The 20,372-nt window shown below is 39.6% G+C and overlaps 1 protein-coding gene across 3 annotated transcripts in view; it reads right to left on the bottom strand.

Moving 5' to 3' along the window:
- SLC39A10 (solute carrier family 39 member 10) overlaps positions 1-20,015 on the bottom strand; it is a 51,655-nt gene extending 31,640 nt beyond the window's left edge. Inside the window, exon 1 of one of the 3 annotated variants that reach the window (XM_045031799.1) lies at positions 19,929-20,015. The gene's annotated coding sequence lies outside the window, so the exon portion shown is untranslated. Of the gene's footprint in view, positions 1-5,202; positions 5,251-11,784; positions 12,030-19,928 lie in introns of those variants that run through there. The other 2 variants (XM_045031798.1, XM_045031800.1) reach the window with 2 other exon arrangements.
- Between the last annotated feature and the right edge of the window lie 357 nt (positions 20,016-20,372).

Genomic DNA, 20,372 nt, shown 5'->3' with positions numbered 1-20,372 from the left:
TACAGAAAGCTCTGCTTGGGGTATTCGTTTTGGGGAAGAATTGAGGGGCCACAGTCGTGGGAAGAAATAAGTTGTTATAAATATAAGTTGTTATAAGTTGTTATAAATGTCATTCTGGGTATAGTGGATGGCTTGTAGCATGGCCCCATTTTGTGTTACTGTGATTTCCTTTAGAAGCTCATTTCACAGTTGCGACCCTTTAACCAAGAAAGCTTTACCTCTGGTTCTCACATGCTTCATTCTGGACTTTGTAATCTGCTTTGAGCCAGAGAAGCACATGTGTATCTGAGTGGGCTAGATCCTCAGGTGAAGTAAATCAACATAGCTCCATTGATTTAAATGGATTTACACCAACTAATGATCTGGCCCAATCCCGCTAATGTAGTCAAGACCTGTTAAATTTGAAGATTAGATCCAAGGTCTTGATCAGGCAGCAAAGGCAGGCATAGAGCCAATAGAGGGAATGGAGGACAAGGAAAGATGAAAAGAGGCAGTCAATCACATTCTGCTCAAGCTGGAGTCTTTGCAAAAACAACAACAAAGCCCTCAATAATTATTTGTTTTGAAAATTTAATATACAACTGAAGATAATGTCTAACAAAGAATAGCCTGTTTAAGTCTATTAATGCAGAAGGCTCTTTGCGATTAGAATTTTTTTTCTTGTTTACAGTCAGAGCCCATCTATCTATTAAAGCACAAAGGGACATCAAAAACTCTCCCTTTTCTTTAAAATGTGATCAAAACTAAAATATTCCTACAAGGAAATTAATGTCTAAAACATGATCATAATCCTTTCCCCAGCCTTGTGACCTTTTTCATGTGACTATCACATACAGTGCTACTAATACATGATGCAAGTCATGCATCTCTAAGGGTGGTGGTTAGTATTGACTGGTACCTTTTTCAGAGAGGATAAACAGTTTAAGTGACCTGTGATCATAACCTGATGCCAATACAAGCTCACCAAATCACCCATGTAAATCTGCTTCATTTCTGAAATTCCAGCACCTGGCATTAACAACCATAAAATTATTTAAAATCAGGATCAATAAATACTCAACTGAAAAATAAAACTCCTAATGAAGTATTAATATTATGTACACGTCTCAATACATGGACGAGAGGAGCTTACAAGTCTCAAGCATAAAAACATTATTTATTCTGTTCCAAATTTTCAGTCTATTTACAGCAACAGCTCTCAATTTTTTTAAAATTGTTGTTTTTACCATCAGGCCCTATTTTTATCAAAGAAAATATGCTCCGATCCCAGCTTCTATACGCCCCACACAATAGTCATATGTTCATATATATAAAATGCTATAATACTAAAGTATGTATAAATTCTAACACATTTCAATGGGATGGAGGGGTTTGTCTGCGCACCCAGCTTATTCCAACATGGAAAAATTGACTGAAACTGGTCTGCAAATCTCCCCAGGAGTATAAAGGCACAAGATGGGGGGGGAGGAGGAGGAGAGGGAGAACAGATTGGGAGACAAAATAGGGTTAAGAAGCTCAATGGAGAGTTCCTGTCTGAGTCCTTGGGCACCTCCAAAACAGACACAATATTAACACTGATTGCAAAATTACAACTTATGATTCAGGCTGACATGAACTAAAATAGGTTCAGAATAAAATAAAATTTGGTTTCCATCACCGATCCTGGAGAACAGGAATGTAACAAGTGATTACGTGTTAGGCATCTCCCACAGAGTAGGCTCACCCTCCCTAGTTTTGTATTGGCAATGACACCCTAGGTTGTATCCTCTAGGTAGAGGTTCTAAATTGTTCAGTACAGGATTCTTCAAGCAATTTATTTATGATTAAGTTCCTAGGCTCCACAGTAAAAATAATTTGTTATGAATGGCTGTCTAAAAGGAAATTGGGATTTAGGAACAGGAGAAATACAGGCACAGATAATTGTAGGATAAGCAGATATCAGTAGGAAACAGTTTTCTATTAAAAAACAAATTCAAGTTTACACAAAATAGAGATACATTTCTTAATATTCATTTTAAAATGAAATTTACAATTCTATGCCAAATTAACAAAGATCTTGCAATGTTCTTAATGGACTATAAAAGACTTGAAAGAGGTTGCTACCTGCTAGCCAAGATCTCAGCACAAATAATGATGTTAAATAAATGCACAAAGCAAACAAACTGAAATAAATGTTTTCTATATTTTTCAGTTATAGAAGTCATAGGCAGAAAGTCTGTTAGTGTGGTTTTTTAAAGTTGACTGTGACTCTTTAAAAACAGAGAAAGTACTGTGGAAACTGCTCATAGCAATCAAAATGGTAATCCCTTATAATTGTAAAGAGATGATGACTTAGTAGGAACTAGCAACTTGATTTCACTTCAACAGTTTACATCCAGTTTAAGTGAGTTTGCTCCATGACCTAGTCCACTGTGTGTGTTCTCACTCCTTTATTTCCATTTGTGTTTTGTCATTGCATAGGCAATACAATTCCAAGGATCTGGCTTAGTAGCAGAGACATTCCACATGGTAAGAGAGATGGGGAATCAAATTTTAATAATTACTATATATACATTGTTTTAGATTAAAAATCTTAATGTCTAAATTTAAAAGGAAAATATTTAGAAGCTACTTCAGTAATGAATGTCAGTCTACATCTTACTATTGCAATTTCTCGACACATTCAGATCACACATTGCTGTTCTTGTTTGGCTTTTAAGTGGATTCTTAAGGGTGACACTTCAAAAACAAATATGGATCTTATTTTCAACTTCCTAAATGTCAAACTTATAACAAAGACAGAACCATTAATTCCTATCACACCAGGGCTTAGTTATTCTGAAGACAAGTGATTTTAAAGAAAAAACTATAAATAGAAAGGAATACACTACTACTGAAAACTATTATAGGAAATTCATTTAAAATGAGTCAACTTACAGTTTTAGTTTAGTTTATGAAGTCTTTGGCTGATACAAACTTTTGGATATACCATTAGGAAAAAATATTTTCTACAGATGTAAAAACAGTTAAATATCTGATTTTACTCTATTTCCCACCTATCTCTTGCATTTTCTGCCCTTGTTTTCAGTGAAACTGGTTGCGGATTTATGTAATACTCATTCATTTGAAGACCTACAATTCAGTAGGAGGGGCACTTCACAAGAACAGGCCACTAATTAGTACAAAGGGTCAATGTTGGGATATTGTTAGCCTTTTCCAGAGGGTCTGGCTGGAGAGTCTTGCCCGCATGCTCGGGGTTCAGCTGATCGCCATATTTGGGGTCGGGAAGGAATTTTCCTCCAGGGTAGATTGGCAGTGGCCCTGGAAGTTTTTCGCCTTCCTCCGAAGCATGGGGCAGGGGTCGCTTGCTGGTGGATTATCTGCTACTTGAAGTCTTTAAATCATGATTTGGAGCATTCAACAGCAGAGTCAAGGGAGAGAATTAGTTCAGGAGTGGGTGGATCGGCTTATGTGGCCTGCATCTTGCAGGAGGTCAGACTAGATGATCATAATGGTCCCTTCTGATCTTGAATTCTATGATTCTATGATTCTAACTAATTGTTCCAAGTTGTATTTCCTATGTTAATACCAGATAAAACCTAGAACAAGTAGGAAGCATTTATGCATAACTAAACATGCCATGAACATTTAAAAAGATTAAAACGTGAAGTATTTGAAAGGCAAAGTGTCCCAGCACACAAGAAAACTGATTTTAAATAAACCCAGATAACAATCTGTTAGCCCAAATTGTTACATTTTATTTTAGGGTATGGCTACACTTGCGAGTTGCAGCGCTGGTGGAGGCTTTCCAGCGCTGCAATTAGTAAGTGGCCACACCTGCAGGGCACTTCCAGCGCTGCAACTCCCTGGCTGCAGCGCTGGCCATACACCTCACCCAGCATGGGGAATAAGGATTGCAGCGCTGGTGCTGCAGCGCTGGTCATCAAGTGTGGCCACACACCAGCGCTGTTATTGGCCTCCAGGGTATAAGGGTGTATCCCAGAATGCTTTTAACTAAATTACTCCCTTTGTTTTGTTATGCAGCCTCTCTTTGTTTTGTTGTGAACCTCCGGAGCTCCGTTGCTACCGGAGCTGCTCTACCGGAGCTGCTTATCAGCTCCTGTTTGCTGTGATCAATCTGTGAACAGTCAAATGAGATCCTCCTCCCTGCGTGATTCACAGGGGTTGAGTGTTTGCTTTGCTTGAGAGAAACGGGGGGAGGGGGCAGAGGGGGGAAAGAGAGTATGTTGGATGCAGGCTGTTTGCAGTTAACAGTAAGGGGGTGGGAAAATTTTCTGATTTTGCACAGTGTCAGTTCCAAAAATCCACTCTCTCTTCCCCCCCCCAGTCCCTGTCACACTGCCCCACACCTCCCTCTTTTGAAAAACATGTTGCTGCCACTTTAATGCTGGGATAGCTGCCCATAATTCATCACTCCCAACAGCGCTGCAAATGCTGCAAATGTGGCCACACTGCAGCACTGGTAGCTGTGAGTGTGGCCACATACCAGCACTGGCCCTGCACAGCTGGACGACCAGTGCTGCAACTACCAGCGCTGCAGATTTGTAAGTGTAGCCATACCCTTAATTAAAGAAAACTACCCCAGCTACCTAAAAATTACCCATAATTAATCCACTGAGTATATGGCCCCCTTAGAGCTATACTCAAACAATACAATAACTGCAAGCTATGTTTTTGATTGTTTCAAGTTCTTTCTTCCACTAGCAGCTGTGCATATTGATTTGAGCATTAGAGTCTCAAAGTCTTTCATATATAAACAGCAACATGTGCACTGCACAAGTGTCATTAATGGATAATTTATGGGGTTGGTCTTACTACCAGCTTCCTCTAGAAACAAGGCTACTCCAAGGCTCATTTATTAATTCTTATATAGAGATAATTGGTAAAATTATGAACAAAAGTTCCGAATGGCCCCAAAGATCATGTTAGGAGTACTGTAAAACAGATATCTATTACCACTGTTAAAACTGTCACAATATTGATGCTTTGTCTCCAACAGACGGGAATTATCTCTCGTGGAATTAGTCAAATTTCTAGATCCTAATAGAGCACTCATACTTTCAGATAAGGAAAAGTGAAGTTTGTAGTTTCCTACCCTTAACTGTGGGAATATTCCCACCCACTCCAAAAAAAAAAAACAAAAAACAAAAAAACCACTAGGTCATCAGAAGGAGCGACACCATTTGAGAATCTAGCACTTACCCTGCTTTTACAGCACACCAGTCACGAGACGACCTCCCCACCTCTAAAATTTATGAAGAGTAAAGCCAGCTACCAGAAAAGAACAAAATTCTGAGCAGACATAATTATCCATTTTGTATGGCAAATGTGGGTTCTGAGCATGAGCAGATGGACTTGGAGGTGTAACTGAGGAGTTAAAAAGGTGAGGTGAAATAATTGGTGAAGTGGGAAAAGAATATTTGTTTAATTAGGAAAATACTTGGGAGACAATAATTAACATAGTGTTTGGAAGCATACTTTTTTTGTAGCCCTTGTAGTGCTGAAACATTCGAAAGTGAAAAGTGTCAATATTCTAGTGTCTTATAATGCTCCATTAAAAGCTTAGTGCTCATGTATGTTTTATTTAAGAATGTGAACCATAAATACATATGTGCTGTAAATAAATAATTTGTATCAATTAACAGAGCAATACAGATTAAAAGCAGTTCCTTGAGTTAGATGGTCACTTCAGAATGTCTACAGTATGTGAAAACTACCACATCAGTAAAAATGCTAAAGGGGTTTCCTACTCAAGATTATAGAAAAGAGTTTTTTCCTCAATTCTAAACTAGACTCATGAATGTTGCCACTACTTATAAAAAGTAATGGAGATATTTTTATTTTCTCATCAGTAGTGGGAACTGTTGTACATGTTGAATTATTTCACTGGAAAGGCAGCACTGTCTTAGGCGTGTGTTTAATTCTTACATGCCTCCATTGCTGCAGTTTAAGAATAAAAAAAACTACCAAAACCTTCATATATGTCTATATATCATAAGACTTACAGATTGTAAGTGCTAAATAAATTTTCTTGTATAATTGTACAGTCAGTAAGACCCTGATCCAGCTAAGCACTTAAGCAAGTGATTAGCACCAATGACTTCAGGAAATTTTTTCAAAAATGACTTCAGGGTCCTACGTGCAAAAATCACTTTTGAAAATGGGACTTTAGGCCTTGATCTAGTAAGTTCCTAATGATTATGCTGTACAATATATCTATATATCTGTTTGCAAATTAAAAGGTATAAGCTATAGCCACCACTACTACCTCATTGCTCCAACAGATATACAGTAGAACCTCAGAGCTACGAACTGTAACCTGTCAACCACACACCTCATTTGGAACTGGAAGTACACAGACAGCAGCAGAGACAAAAAAAAAAAAGGCAAAAACAGTACAGTACTGTGTTAAATGTAACTACTAAAAAAATAAAGGGAGTTCATAAAAAGATTTGACAAAGTATGGAGACTGTTTCTGTCCTTGTTTTATTTAAATTAAGATGGTTAAAAGCAGCATTTTTCTGCATAGTAAAATTTCAAAGCTGTATTAAGTCAATGCTCAGTTGTAAACTTTTGACAGAATAATGTTTTGTTCAGAGTTACAAACATTTCAGAGTTATGAACAACCTCGATTCCTGAGGTATTTGTAACTCTCAGGTTCTACTACTTATTAAAAAAAATTAACACCATCACTGCCACATATTTTGAGATTAGTTTTAAAGTCATAATTTAGATACTTGTATGGCTTTTATATCATAGTATTGAGTGTCTCAGTCTTTTTAATGTATTTATCCTCACAGCACCCCTGTGGGGATAGGATGTATTATTATCCCCATTTTCCAGATGGGGAACTGAAGCTGACTTGCTTAAAATCACAGGAAATTTTAGGCAAAGAACTGAACCCGGGTCTTCTGAATCCCAGATTAACACCTTAATCATAACTACTGGGACATCTTTCTTCTCTACAGGTTATCAAAGCACTAAAAAAGCCTCCACACACACTGCCATCCAAGCCTATGACTTACAACCTACAAGAGTCACATTATTTCACCCTGGAGCTCCTATAAGTAGAGACTGATGGTTATTACAAAAGTTGTGTAGCAAACCTTTATCAATCACAACTCATTTCAACTCATTTCACCTCAATATCTGACAACCTCTAGGGCCATATGATTACTGTAAAATATCTTCAATCTTCCTAGCTCCATTTTAGTGAAGATTATTTAAAAAAGCCTTAGGGTTACCATTTTAGGATTGTACTAGAACTGTATGAGGCAAGTGTTTATTCTGGCCTCAGTTCTTTGCCCCTATGCACCCACAATGCAAGTGCAACTTCACTTAAACGTTACTTCTTGCCATATTCAGTAACAGAACACAGAACTTTGAAGGGACACAATTGAAAAGTCATCATCTGAAAATGTTATATCTACTATAGTTACTTGTAACACATAGGATTACTGTAGCCAAAAGATGGCAAAGAACTCTATTTTTCAGTGTGTTTACTTTGTGCACCTGAGCACTTTGGGTCTGGTGAATTTCAATGTTTCTCCCTGTATAGTTAGTATCTCCCTTTCTGAAATGAACCCTATAAATATCAACAGTGAAGCAAGAAACTTACACACATTTTTAAAAAGAATTTTCTTTTAAAAATAGATTGGGAAAAATCCTAACAGAGCATCTATCGGTCAATTTACAAACTTTCAAGTTGAGCATTTCTTTAACTATGCAACTACCTATGTGCACTTTCCATGGGCCCATCACCATGTTACTGTACATTCTATTGCCACACATAATGATTCGCTGGAAAAAGCATGTTAGACAATGCATTATGATTAAGGCTGCGAGTCTTTCACGGAGGTCACGGACTCCGTGACCTCCATGACTTCCGCAGCTGCAGCGGTTGGTGTGGCTGACCCCAGGGCCACTAGAGCAGTTGGGGTTGTCCTGGGGCCAGCCGCACTGGCTACTGCTCCGGTGGCCCCAGGCACCGGTCCAGGAGCAGCAGTGGCGGGGCCCCGGGCTGCCCCCCACCTGGAGGAGTGGCAGCGGGGCCATGCACCCCCCCCCATGAGGAGTGGCAGCGGGGCCATGCGCCCCCCCCCCCGCATGAGCAGTGGTGGCAAGGCCTTGAGCTGCCCCCTTCCGGGTGTGGTGGCAGTGGGGCCCCAGGCTGCCCCCACATATATAAGCAGCAGCGACCACTGGAGCAACCCCCCCCCACCCCTCCCAGATTAAGTTAGCGGTATTTTTAGACTTTTTGGTTACTGCCCATAATGTGTCCTTGACCTTTACTAAAAATACCCGTGACTAAATCGTAGCCTTAATTATGATTAGTTAGCTTATATGAAAAATTTGGAAAGAAATATCTGTAAGATAATTAGATGCATCTATTCTAGACTAGTCTTCTGCATGTAATTTGATCCACTGTAAGTGGCTGGCTTATACAGTAATTACAATTCTGTATATTCATTTAATGCTTCTGGTAGCACTCCATGATAAGAGTCCAAAGGCCAGATATGAATTGCCTCTCCCTTCACTATGATCATGTTTTTTTAAAGGATTTTGGTTACCCAAAGCTACGTGCTGAACTGATTCCATGTCATCATGGTAACTGCATGGAAATATTTCCTCTTCTACTCCCAGAGCCACTTAACTCTGTCTCTTCCCTACTTCAGTCATTATTTTCCGCTTTGGGGAAAAATTCTGCTTTCCTCTCAACTTTGCATGATTCTGTCTCCTACTCCAAGACCAGATGAAATGTCTAGTCTATTTTCATACAATTTTATTAGTGACTCAATCCAGTTCTATAGGGAAAGACACCTGTCCACTAAGTCTCCAATACTTTGACAGTACCAGACAGTGGTTCCCAGTGCAAAGCCTGGCATTAATAATTTTAGTCAATGATAACTGAATAGGTACTGGTCAACAGGCTGTTCCTGACAATTTTGGACAGAAATTAAATCCAAAAATTCAAGTATTTTTGTTTCAGCAGAACATAAAGACATGTTATAATTAACATGAACAATGCGTAGTTCATTTCCTTCTTTTTAAAGATAGATAATTGGCAAGATTATTTAAAAAACGAGTCAAATGTGTTAGCAGAGCAAAAATACCCCAAGTGAGCAGGAACTTTCAAAGGTATATTCCATACATTTGCCATGTTTAAAACCCTGCCTTATCTTTTCGTTTTCATATCACTTACACTATGGATCACCAAGTTTCTGCTTTGAAAGACATCCCCATAAGCTCTTCATTGATGTCATACTTACCATGAAACTTGGCAAAGGCTGGAGTCTGATCATAATTTGAGTGGCATGTGTGCTATTTATTACAATATTGAATACAATATTATAATTTGAAAGCTTTTTTAAACAAAAAATATTTAAGAATACCAGAACTTTAACATTAACTGCTTTCTATTATTCTAAACTTTTTTATTATTCCACTCTTCTCTACTAGTTTCAGGATAACAGAAAACAGTAAAGATCTTGTTGAGATGTCACGCCAAGTAGCAAACAGCAAATCAGAAAGGCCTGGATATCATGGATTTTCTTTTAAAAAACAGGAAGGGGTTTTCTGTTTATTTTTTGTCCCTTAATTATTTCCCCTTATTATTTAGAGCATACCACAGTTTTCTACAGTTCTCGTGTGTGTCAAATGCATTTGCAAATCATCTTTAGAAGTGTTTTAAATCAATGGTTTAAAGTAAACTGTAGCATCTGATGGTAATTTTGCTATTTGCTATTACAAAATTCAAAACACTTGATTATGAGCGTTGTAAGCTATCCAAGGTAAATGCAAAACATAATTGTCTGTCTGTCCTGCCTTTCTGTAAAGTCCTACAGATTACATCTACTGTATATAAGCCTATAATTTCATTAACTAATGCCAACTGAAAAGTAAAATAGATGGTTCAAACAACAGTAGTAAATTGGTAGACTAAGTCAAACTGGTCAGCATCAGCAAAAATTATACTCCATGGAAAAATTTGTCTGAAAGAAATTGAAGTAGGTATGTTCAATCTGGATTGATAACTTTTTTTTAATTTAAGTTAAATATAGGTTTATTTAAAAAATAAGACTATTAAAATTAGATTGGAAGTTGACAACCCATGTTAAGGCCTAAATCTATTAAAATCATTTAAATTAAATACAAAAAAAAATCAAGTAGTACATATTTGTTGCCAAGTTTTAAAGAAAGTCAACCCACTAAAATGGTGAAGTCACTGGCTACACACCTGAAACCAGAGTTTGTTGAAAGTGCTAAACCAACTTTCTACAGCAGTAACCCTCTTCCACAGGTGCAGAGAATATTTTCTTCATTTCAATGTATTCAACTAGTTCAGTTGACTAGTTCACTCAAAGTTAAGAAGTCAATTGGAGTTGAAAAAAGGAGAAAAGCCTGTTTTCTTCTTCCAATCTATGAATAAAAACTAAGTGTGAAAGGATGAGATTTACTACTTCTAAAATCTTGACGGACACTGATCAGAAATAATCAGTTCAATTCACTAACTTCTGGCAATATTTCCTTTATTTAATAAATCAGTTAATTTTAAATAAAAAAAGCTTTGATAAAGTTTTTTCTTATGTTTCCAGCTCATTTAATAAAAATCAATTACAATGCTTTTGTGCAACTGAATTTATGTTTCCATCCAAATCAAGCTTAACACTAATCACAAGTAAAAAATTAATTACCACATTATTCACCTTCTTCTAAAATAGTAAAAAATGTAAAAATTAGGACTCTGAATAAATGTATGTTAAGTTATATAATTGTTTAAATAAATGTGTATCCTCATGGCTGGCAAAAAGTTAGCACCAAATTTAATGTAATGGTTATATTTCGTTGCAAATCAACATATTTTAATGATTACCAGCCAATAAGAATTAACTTTCCTTTAGGAAAATAAATAAAAAGTACAAATGTAAAACATGATTAAAACTGATTATGTAAATCAAGATTTCCTGATTGCTGATTTAAATCATGATAAAAACTGGTAATGTAAATTGCTTTGATTTAAATCAATCCGCCCTGTGTCAATCTTTATGATGCTATCAAATGTTTCACATAAAGAATCTTTTTAATGTTAAGTCCACACTCATCTAACGTTTAGCCTAATTATTACATATAAGTGATATTACAGTCTGACCCTGAGACGTGCTGAGCTCTCTCAACTTCCACTGGAGTCGAGGATGCTTAACACCTCGTAGGAGGTGCTCAGTTCCTGAGAGTATCACACCCATATTTTCTGATTTCTATACATATTAAAGTGCATAACAGGTTATTTTATTCTAGTTACCCTACTATAGAGCCACTTCATTAACTTTTTGTGCGCTCTCCACTCAAATAATTTATCCCTCTCCTCATTCTGTGTCACTGCCAGATTAAAGTTACAACCTGTTCCTCTGCATAGGTCATCTATTTGGAGTAGAAACAGCAAATGTCTAGCTACTGACACCTTAGTCCTCAATTGGACTTTGACTCCAAGGTATGGAAAAATCCCATAACCTGATGCCCTAGATAATTGTGTTACGGTTGGACTACTATTTTTAGTAATTTCACATGCCTAGCAGATTATGATATCTTCAGCCAACACAATAGTGCGTCAAGTACAAAGTGTAAAAAATAATGAGACAAAGGACACCTCAGATTCTCTTACTGTCTCACATTTTCTCATTAATGATCAAAACTTAAAGAAATTCTCAGTTAAGCTGTTTGTATTTTCTGCATCATTCAGATTGCACCTTTACAGGTAAAGTAAATTCAGTATTAAAAAATAGTTACCTTTCGGGGTAGATGGTAGCAGGAGAAAATTTCTTGGATAGTACTTTGGTCATTACCAAGCAGTCAAAGGGAAGTATTTGTTGAAGGCATCAGAAATTCAAACGTCCTTCTCCACCTCCCCCTTACCCACCCATCCAAAAGGGTTGGAAAGTGTGCTCAGTGAAAAGCATAATACATAAGGGGTCATCATGGTGTTCTTCCATCACTACTGGAAGCTACTGTAAAGCATAAGATTACATAAATGATGCTGACCAAAATTAAGTAACAATCCCAGAATTGTTCTGTCCCTTGTGTATTTGTCTAATATTTATCTGACACACAGCTAGGTATATGGCTGCTTGAATTGAAATAAGTCCATCTCCCTTTGAGAATCCCCTTGTTATAATATATAATTAACACCTTGCCTTAGAAGGTAATTTCAAACCTATATTGTGAATTTATAGTAAGTAATCAAGTTATAGTAAAAGAGTGATCTAAATTTCAGTAGACGCTGCCAGAACACTCTCTGAGGAAATGACACTTTGTATATTTCAATTTTACTACTAGATTGAAAATGTAATAGTAGTATGTTGGTTTTTAACTCCAAAAATGCAATTGTGCTTCTTTCCTCGTTCAATTTTAATATGTATTAACTGGAAGCAGTTACTTAAAAAAAATACATTCTACACACCATACAAAAAATTAGTGCCTCTTAATAAATTATTAAGTTTTATTACTTTATGAGCCAACATTCCTGTCCAAAGATTAAAAGTACCATAATTCTTTGCTCTCTTAAGAAAAATGTTAAATTAACATATGTAGCCCTTTTACACTGGAAATCCTGAAAAGGAACACCAGAAGTCAAAGAATGTCTTTTGAAGACAGATAAAGTATTTTTACAATATTTAACTAGAACCACTTACTTTTGGTGTAATACAATCATTTTATACCACTAATTTAATTATACAAGTACAAAATAAGAACACTTATTTTAAAGTATATAATTAACAATAATTAGCTGAAGCTACTGTCATTTTTAAAAGTCTTAAAACATCTCTTTACCTTAACTCATCCCACTAAGAGCATTCATGCAGTTTCTTAATTCCAAGCATTATAAACCCTTTTACACATTCCTCTCTGCATTATTCAAACATATCATGCGCTCAGTGAAGTCACTTGACATAAGGATTGTGCCATGAATCCACTAAACAAAAAATGAACCTCTGTTGGTATTTTAGATTTGTACACTTCAAGAGTCAGAAATGCATATACCGTCCTCATGATTAAGAGTCTATGAATTCTAGTAACACAATATATTTTGTCTTATTTTATGTACACTCCTCTCATGCTATAGTAATGAGTCTCAATACAAGAACCAATTAAGAGAGTTTCCCTGTGATGAAAATGTGATCAAAATAACCAAATGTACAATATATTCACAAACATTTAGACCAGGGGTAGGCAATCTATGGCACGTGTACCTAAGGTGTCACGCGAGCTGATTTTCAGTGGCACTCACACTGCCCGGGTCCTGGCCACCGGTCCGGGGGGGGGCTCTGCATTTTAATTTAAATTTAAATGAAGCTTCTTAAACATTTCAAAAACCTTATTTACTTTAAATACAACAATAGTTTAATTATATATTACAGACTTATAGAAAGAGACCTTCTAAAAACGTTAAAATGTATTACAGGCACGTGAAACCTTAAATTAGAGTGAATAAATGAAAACTCGGCACACCACTTCTGAAAGGTTGCCGACCCCTGATTTAGACATTAGCTAAGGGCAGATCATCATTAACAACTAATTTCTCTCATTGTCTATGTATTCAGATTCCATTCACTTCAATGAAGATATGTACAAGTAAATGAGAGTAAAGGACAAATGAATAATCCAAGGACTGCTGAAAAAAATACAGAGTGTCCTCCAAATAACTACTTCAAATGCAGCCCAGGTTAGTAGTGACCGAAAGTCTTTGGTTTATAGGTATGTCTATATTGGAATAAGAGACCCACTGACAGCCGGGGCTAGCCCAGGTCAGCTGACTTGGGCTTGCAGGGCTAAAAACTACAGCATAAACATTTGGGCTCAGACTGGAGCCCGGGCTCTAGGATCCTCCATCTCGTGGAGTCCCAGAGTTCAGGCTCCAGTCCAAACATGCACACATTTATTTTACAACCCCACTGCCCAAGCCCTAGGCCAGTCACAGGTGTTTAATTGCTGTGTCACAGGTGTCCCCAATGTATCATGCTGTACATGAAATAAGTGAACTATATTTTAGCATAAAAATCTAGTGAGGCAAACTATCCACATCACAAAAAACCAGCCATCGCAACTGAAACTAGCTAGCATACTAATTAAGTGTTATGCAGAGGCCAATGATTACGATGGTAGGATGCTAAATCAGCCTCTTACCCAGGGGTAGGCAACCTATGGCATGCGCGAGCTGATTTTCAGTGGCACTAACACTGCCCGGGTCCTGACCACCAGTCCGGAGGGCTCTGCGTTTTAATTTAATTTTAAATAAAGCTTCTTAAACATTTTAAAAACCTTATTTACTTTAAATAAAACAATAGTTTAGTTATATATTATATATTATAGAGAAAGAGACCTTCTAAAAATGTTAAATGGCACGCGAAACCTTAAATTAGAGGTGAATAAATGAAGACTCGGCACACCATTTCTAAAAGGTTGCTGACCCCTGTTCTTACCCCTACAAGTGGTCCCCCTACAGATCATTGCTCAGGTGGGTTGAGGCAACAGTAAGTAGAAGACTTGTCTTTCCATAACTGTCAATCTGGCACCTTCCACGAGTAAATTCCTAGGTAGGGTTTTTAGGTTATAAAATAAAATTATTTATTAAAAACCTAGATACTGAGTGCTCAGTTTAAGCATTTAGGGAAGCTTTTCTGGTTTAGTTTGCATACAGTATGAAATGAGGAAGTGCCACTGTTCTGCACTGTCAGCCAAGTAAATCTAGAGGATTGTCTACCGGCCACCATCATAGAAAACATACAGCTGTACGCATAGGATAATTGCCCTGTAGAGAAGACTGCTAATTATAACATTCACAGCTATAGAACTGACATACTGCTACCGTTCTGAGCAACTTTATAACCAGACAGCATTGGATAAATAGCGCTATTTAGCTCCACTTCAAATGAAAAACCAGTATTAAGATGACACACTAATGCTACTCACACACACAAAAAAAAAAGTTACATTTTCTTTATGCTAAATATAGCTTGGATTATCAATACTAAAAATGACTACATGCACCATCATCGGCAATTAGATCTACTAAAGGGAAAAGCTATCTATTAGATACTCATCAATTATCAGCAGTGCATCAGATTACATTTCCAGTTACCATGCATAACATGTAGGATTATTTTAATCCACGCAGTAGTGACCATAGCACTATAGCCCTGAATGAAAGGCTAGCAGAGTTCTGTTTACATAACTACTACAAGTTGGGTGATCACTGCATGTTCACAGGATAACAGGGTCTATGTGGACTTAATATTTTATTACAGCAGCATCTGCCAGCAGCGATAGTTAGGATCTCTCAGTTTCCATTATAAATCTCTATTTTTAAAGTGTTTATAACCTGGATGCAGACTGTTTATAACCTGGACTCAAATCTGACATCAGGCCTCTGTTGAAGCACCTATTTTTATACAAGCTATTGGACTTCTATATAAATAAAATCCTCACATATTTATTTTTAATTATTTAAAAAGATCTAGTAGGATATTTTTAACCTTACAACTGGGCACAAAAAGTCTAGAAATACCTCAACTAATAGAGTGAGTCAGTCACATATTTGAAACATAGCCATAGTCATTCATCAACTTCCAGTAAAATGTGACCACTAGATTTCATATCACCTAGACTAGCAAATAAATATGTTATGACTAGTTAAAAAAAAAGTCTCCCCACCATTTGAAGATCTTGAGCGTTGTCCCTTAAGAACAGTTCGCAGCTGAATGGTTATGGAGGCACAACATAAACGAATAATCAGGTGAGTTACACAGTTCTAGCCCAAACTGATTTTCCTAGCTTTTGAGTGCTAATGTGTTTTAAAAATCTTTAAAAAATTTTATTTATTTATTACTTTGCTTAATGGTAAGAAGGTACAAGTGTCAATACAAAAGACAGCAGATATTATCTAAAGCAGTGTTTCCCAAACTTGGGACACCGCTTGTGTAGGGAAAGCCCCTGGCGGGCCAGACCAGTTTGTTTACCTGCTGCGTCCGCAGGTCCGGCCGATCGCGGCTCCCACTGGCCGCGATTCGCTGCTCCAGGCCAATGGGAGCTGCTGGAAGCGGCAGCCAGTCCGGCCCTCGGCCCTCGCCACTTCCAGCAGCTCCCATTGGCCTGGAGCAGCGAATGCATTCACTAGGCTCCTCTGAAAGCTATAAGCCACAGCAGAGACATTAAAAGTGATAGCAGGAGGAAGACTAAGGGCATGTCTACACATACAGTGCTGCCACAGCTGCACCTCATCTGTTTATACCAATGGGAGCACTCTCCCATTGGCATTATAAAACCACCTCTGTGAATTGCAGAAGCTATACTGGCCTACCAATATGGCGCTGTGCACACAACCACTTATGTCAGTGTTACTTATGTTTATTCACCCCCCTGAGCCGACATACACTGTAGCCATAGCCTAAAACTCACCGTTCTTTTCCAGCAGCTGGAGGGAAAAGAGAGGAAAGTAGTTCTTCCTTTACAGCAGGTGGGGGTCAGAAGGAAAGAGAGGTTGGGACATGGAGAGGTGGGAATCAGAGGGGTATTGCAGCAGCTAGTAAACGGAGAAGAGTGAGTTCTAAATCTAATCAGACCCCTTACTAACCAAGATTGGGCATGGACCAGATACACCAGCGTGCAAACAATCCCCACTGACTCTCCCTTCCAGAAGCTAGTGGGAGAGGCACTGGGTTTCTCCTGCCAATCTTCCACTGGCTTCTGGTTTTTAGAGGTCTAATAGATTTTTTTTCCATGTTGATTATCACATAATGTGGTAAAGCAAATGTGACCTAAAAGATGCCAGTTAGAAAACAAAGATAAAAGTGCTGCTGGTTATAAGAACCATTTCTCCCTTCACATCCCTGATTTTATTCATACTGCAGACTAGCTCCATATTAAAAAGAAATACACACACAAGAAAGTAGAACCTCAGTATGGAGTCAAAATCACTTCTCTAAGGGCTTGTCTACACTGGCACTTTACAGTGCTGCAACTTTCTAGCTCAGAGGTATGAAAAAACACCCCCGAGTACTGCAACTTTCAGCGCTTCAAAGTGCCAGTGTAGACAGCTCCCAGTGCTGGTAGTTATTCCCCTCATGGAGGTGTTTTTTGCGACTACACAAGCAACATTAAAGAACTCAACTTTTTTAAAAACACATTTGCAAGTACATTTCTAATGGATCCCTAGATTACTGAAAATGAATTTTAAGTTTTCACTAAATATACTGTTTACTTTTTCTTCTCAAATGCAAAATGAAGATATCTAGGGCTGGTCCATGCTAAAATCTGCACCAAAATAATTAAATTGTTTTGAATTAAGAACTGGTTATTTGTATATGGTGCTAGTCTGTGTATGGACACCTACTTTGGAATAAGTGTTCTATTGCAGTTTTGAAACCTCTCATGGTCTCCAAAAGAGAACGTATTAATAAAAAAAATTCCTTGGATAATCTATTGAGTGTATTCCCTTTGAAAATGTAATGTTATCTATTTCTAATCATCTTGTATCACATTAGTTATTCTGCATGGCAGTCCCCAAAAGAACATTTTTTTAAATTTAAAAAGCATACAATTCCCTTGAACCACTTATGTCAGTTAAAAGAGCAACTAGTTCTCAACACTAACCAGATACCTTCAATATGTATTTTTCAGTGCTGATTTCAGGCTGCTGCTCTCACATGGAAAAAGCATGGCATTGGGCTTGTCTACACTGCCAAGTTGTCAACAAAACTTTTGTCTTTCACATGTACTTTAAAAAGCTCTCCTCCCCCCAAAAGATAAAAGTTTTGCCGCAGCAAGTGGCAGTGTGAACACTGCTCGTGGGCTGGAAGTATTTTGTCGGCAAAAGTGCCGACAAAGAGCGTTTACACGTGCCAACATTTAGCGACAGGGCTCTGTCGACACAGTCTTGTCGCTAAAAGTTGTGTGATGTAGACAAGCCCATAGTGTTCTACTGGGGAAATTAAGCGTAGTTATTTAGGTTAGATGTGTGAAATGTTTGTAATGTTAGAAGCTAAAAGTGTATCGACCTTAACTTGAGTAGCATTTTGAGTTGTGGAAGGGAGAGGTGAGGAAAAAAACAGCTTAGACAAAAAAGCTGAGAATGATAAAACTGAGAAGACAAAAAAAGCACGGGGCGGCAGGAGGGGGGAAGAGACTATTAAAAGAGTTGTATCCCAAACAGCATCTCAACATGATTTACTATCATTGAGTTCTGCTTCAAGAAGAACCAGTTCAGGCACTGAAAAATAGCAAGACAGACAAGAAAAGGCTGAACCACTTACTCCCTCTACACTTTTTCTAAAAGTTGTATGTAGTGTAGTTATAACCATGTTGGTCCCAGAATATTAGAGACACGAGGTGGGTGAGGTAGTATCTTTTATTGAACCAACTCCTGTTGGTGAAAGAGACATGCTTTCAAGCCACACAGAGCTCTTCTCAGGCTTGGACTGCAGCTCAGAGACCCTGTGAGGGGGGAAGGCTAGCAATAGGTGTTTAATTGCTGTATCACCTTAACCTTATTTTTCTTTCCTGTATACCGCTTGTGACTGGGTGATTTTACAGAAGCTGTCTCAGTGACAGTGGCCAACTAAGTTTCCCCTCACCTCAAACACTTAGCTCTTGCTTTTTTGACACTGTTCAAAGTTACACATAATTTACCTGAGATGCACCTCAAGATAAGAAGTTTCCCCAATAACAGAGCAAACCAAGAATATTAAACTGAAAAGTATATACACCACCCACCTTCATCATGCTCCCCAAATAAACATGACCTAGACATGCTACTTAAGTTTCACCAACTCAGACCCCAAACTAGTGTTCCCTTCTATTTCATTCTAAGGAAGGTACCCTATGTGTAGTCCTTCAAAGCACATACTGCAGACGAGGCATAATGATGGCTGGTTGGGAAGGCCTAAAATACACACTAACTTAGGGCAGGTCTACACTTAAAACATTTCACTGGCACTGCTGCAGCACATTAGTGAAGATGCTATACGTGGATGGGAAAGCTTCTCCTGTTGGTGTAGTTAATCCATCTCAAGAGACAGTAGCTATGTCGGCAAGAAAAGCTCTCCCTTTGACATAGTGCTGTCTACACCCCGGGTTTGGTTGGTATAAATGTGACACTCAGATGTGGATTTTTCACATCCCTGAAAAACGTAGCTATACTGGTGTACGTTTATAACGTACACCTGGCTGTAGAGCTGGGAGCATAACGAAATGGATATGCAAGCTAGAGACCAACAGCAAACGTTTGTTCCCCTGGGAAGGGGAAGAGGCCCACCCGTGCCAGTCACCCCCATGCAGCCCTGGCTGGAAGCTGGGTTTCTTGCTCTGGGGTGTGCAGAGAGCGCTGGGGCTGAAAGCCCCATCTGGGATCCTCCCCAACCCTGGTCACTACAGCTTGCAAAGCTGAGCCTGGTGCCGTCCCGCCGGTACAGCCCCTGGGGCAGTTCACAGCCGTGCTCAGCTGTGCCACAACATACGGGCCGTTACCTCGGTGCCGCTAGCGAGAGATCCTGTGTGACGCCCCCTTCCCCCCCCCCATTGCCGGGCTGCTGCTGCTGCTGCGCCGGGCCGGGGGTGCCCGGGCCGCAACCCGGGGGGGGGGGGGGGAGCCCGCACTGCGGCCGGAAGCAGTTCGGGACAGACTCAATGGAGCAGCCCCCCCCCGCGCCCCTTCACTGAGGCGGCCCCAGCGGCGGGGTCTCACTCCTGCCGGCGCCACGTGATGAGGCGGCGGCGGCGGCGGCCTCGCTGCCCCCCACATGCAGCCCTGCAGCCCGCGCAGGGATGGTGGCCGCTGCCCCCCGCCCCCCAGCCGGCCCGGGGCCCGGGCGCCGCCTTCTCGGCAGCGCCGGCCGGTTGTGTGGGGGAGGGAATGTAAACAAATGGGGTTTTATAGCTACCTCACTCGAGTGCCGTGTGCATCTCCCTCTCCGCTCGGTACCAAACCGCCGCGGCGCCTCCTCCTCCGCAGCGGCCGCCGCGCTACGCCATTCACCAAACACACTTACGCCGGGCCAGCCGCGCTCCGCACGCACACTGCTACGAACCGTGCATAGGCTTAGCAACCACCTTGGCGGCTCAGCCGAGCCAATGCGGGCTTCCCCCCCGCCCCCTTCTACGTAAACGGCGTAGCACAACCTCCTCTAGTCTCTGCCCCCTCCCTCCCGCGGCTGCTGAGCTCATCGCCAGTTGACTCAGGAGGAAGAGGCGCATGCGCAGTCTGGCAGCTCCACCGGATGCTGCGCTGCCCTGTGCGGCGTGGGCGCGCCGGCTGCGGACCGCGTCTGTGCAGTCGCCCCCGGGGTAGGGCGCGCGTGACCCCCCCCCCCGCTCCCGCGCGGCCC

The sequence above is a fragment of the Mauremys mutica genome, chromosome 10 (assembly GCF_020497125.1).
Source record: "Mauremys mutica isolate MM-2020 ecotype Southern chromosome 10, ASM2049712v1, whole genome shotgun sequence".
In the NCBI taxonomy this organism is placed as follows: domain Eukaryota; kingdom Metazoa; phylum Chordata; order Testudines; family Geoemydidae; genus Mauremys; species Mauremys mutica.
Note: the sequence above shows the minus strand (reverse complement) of the source record. Positions and strands in the feature narration are given on the sequence as shown.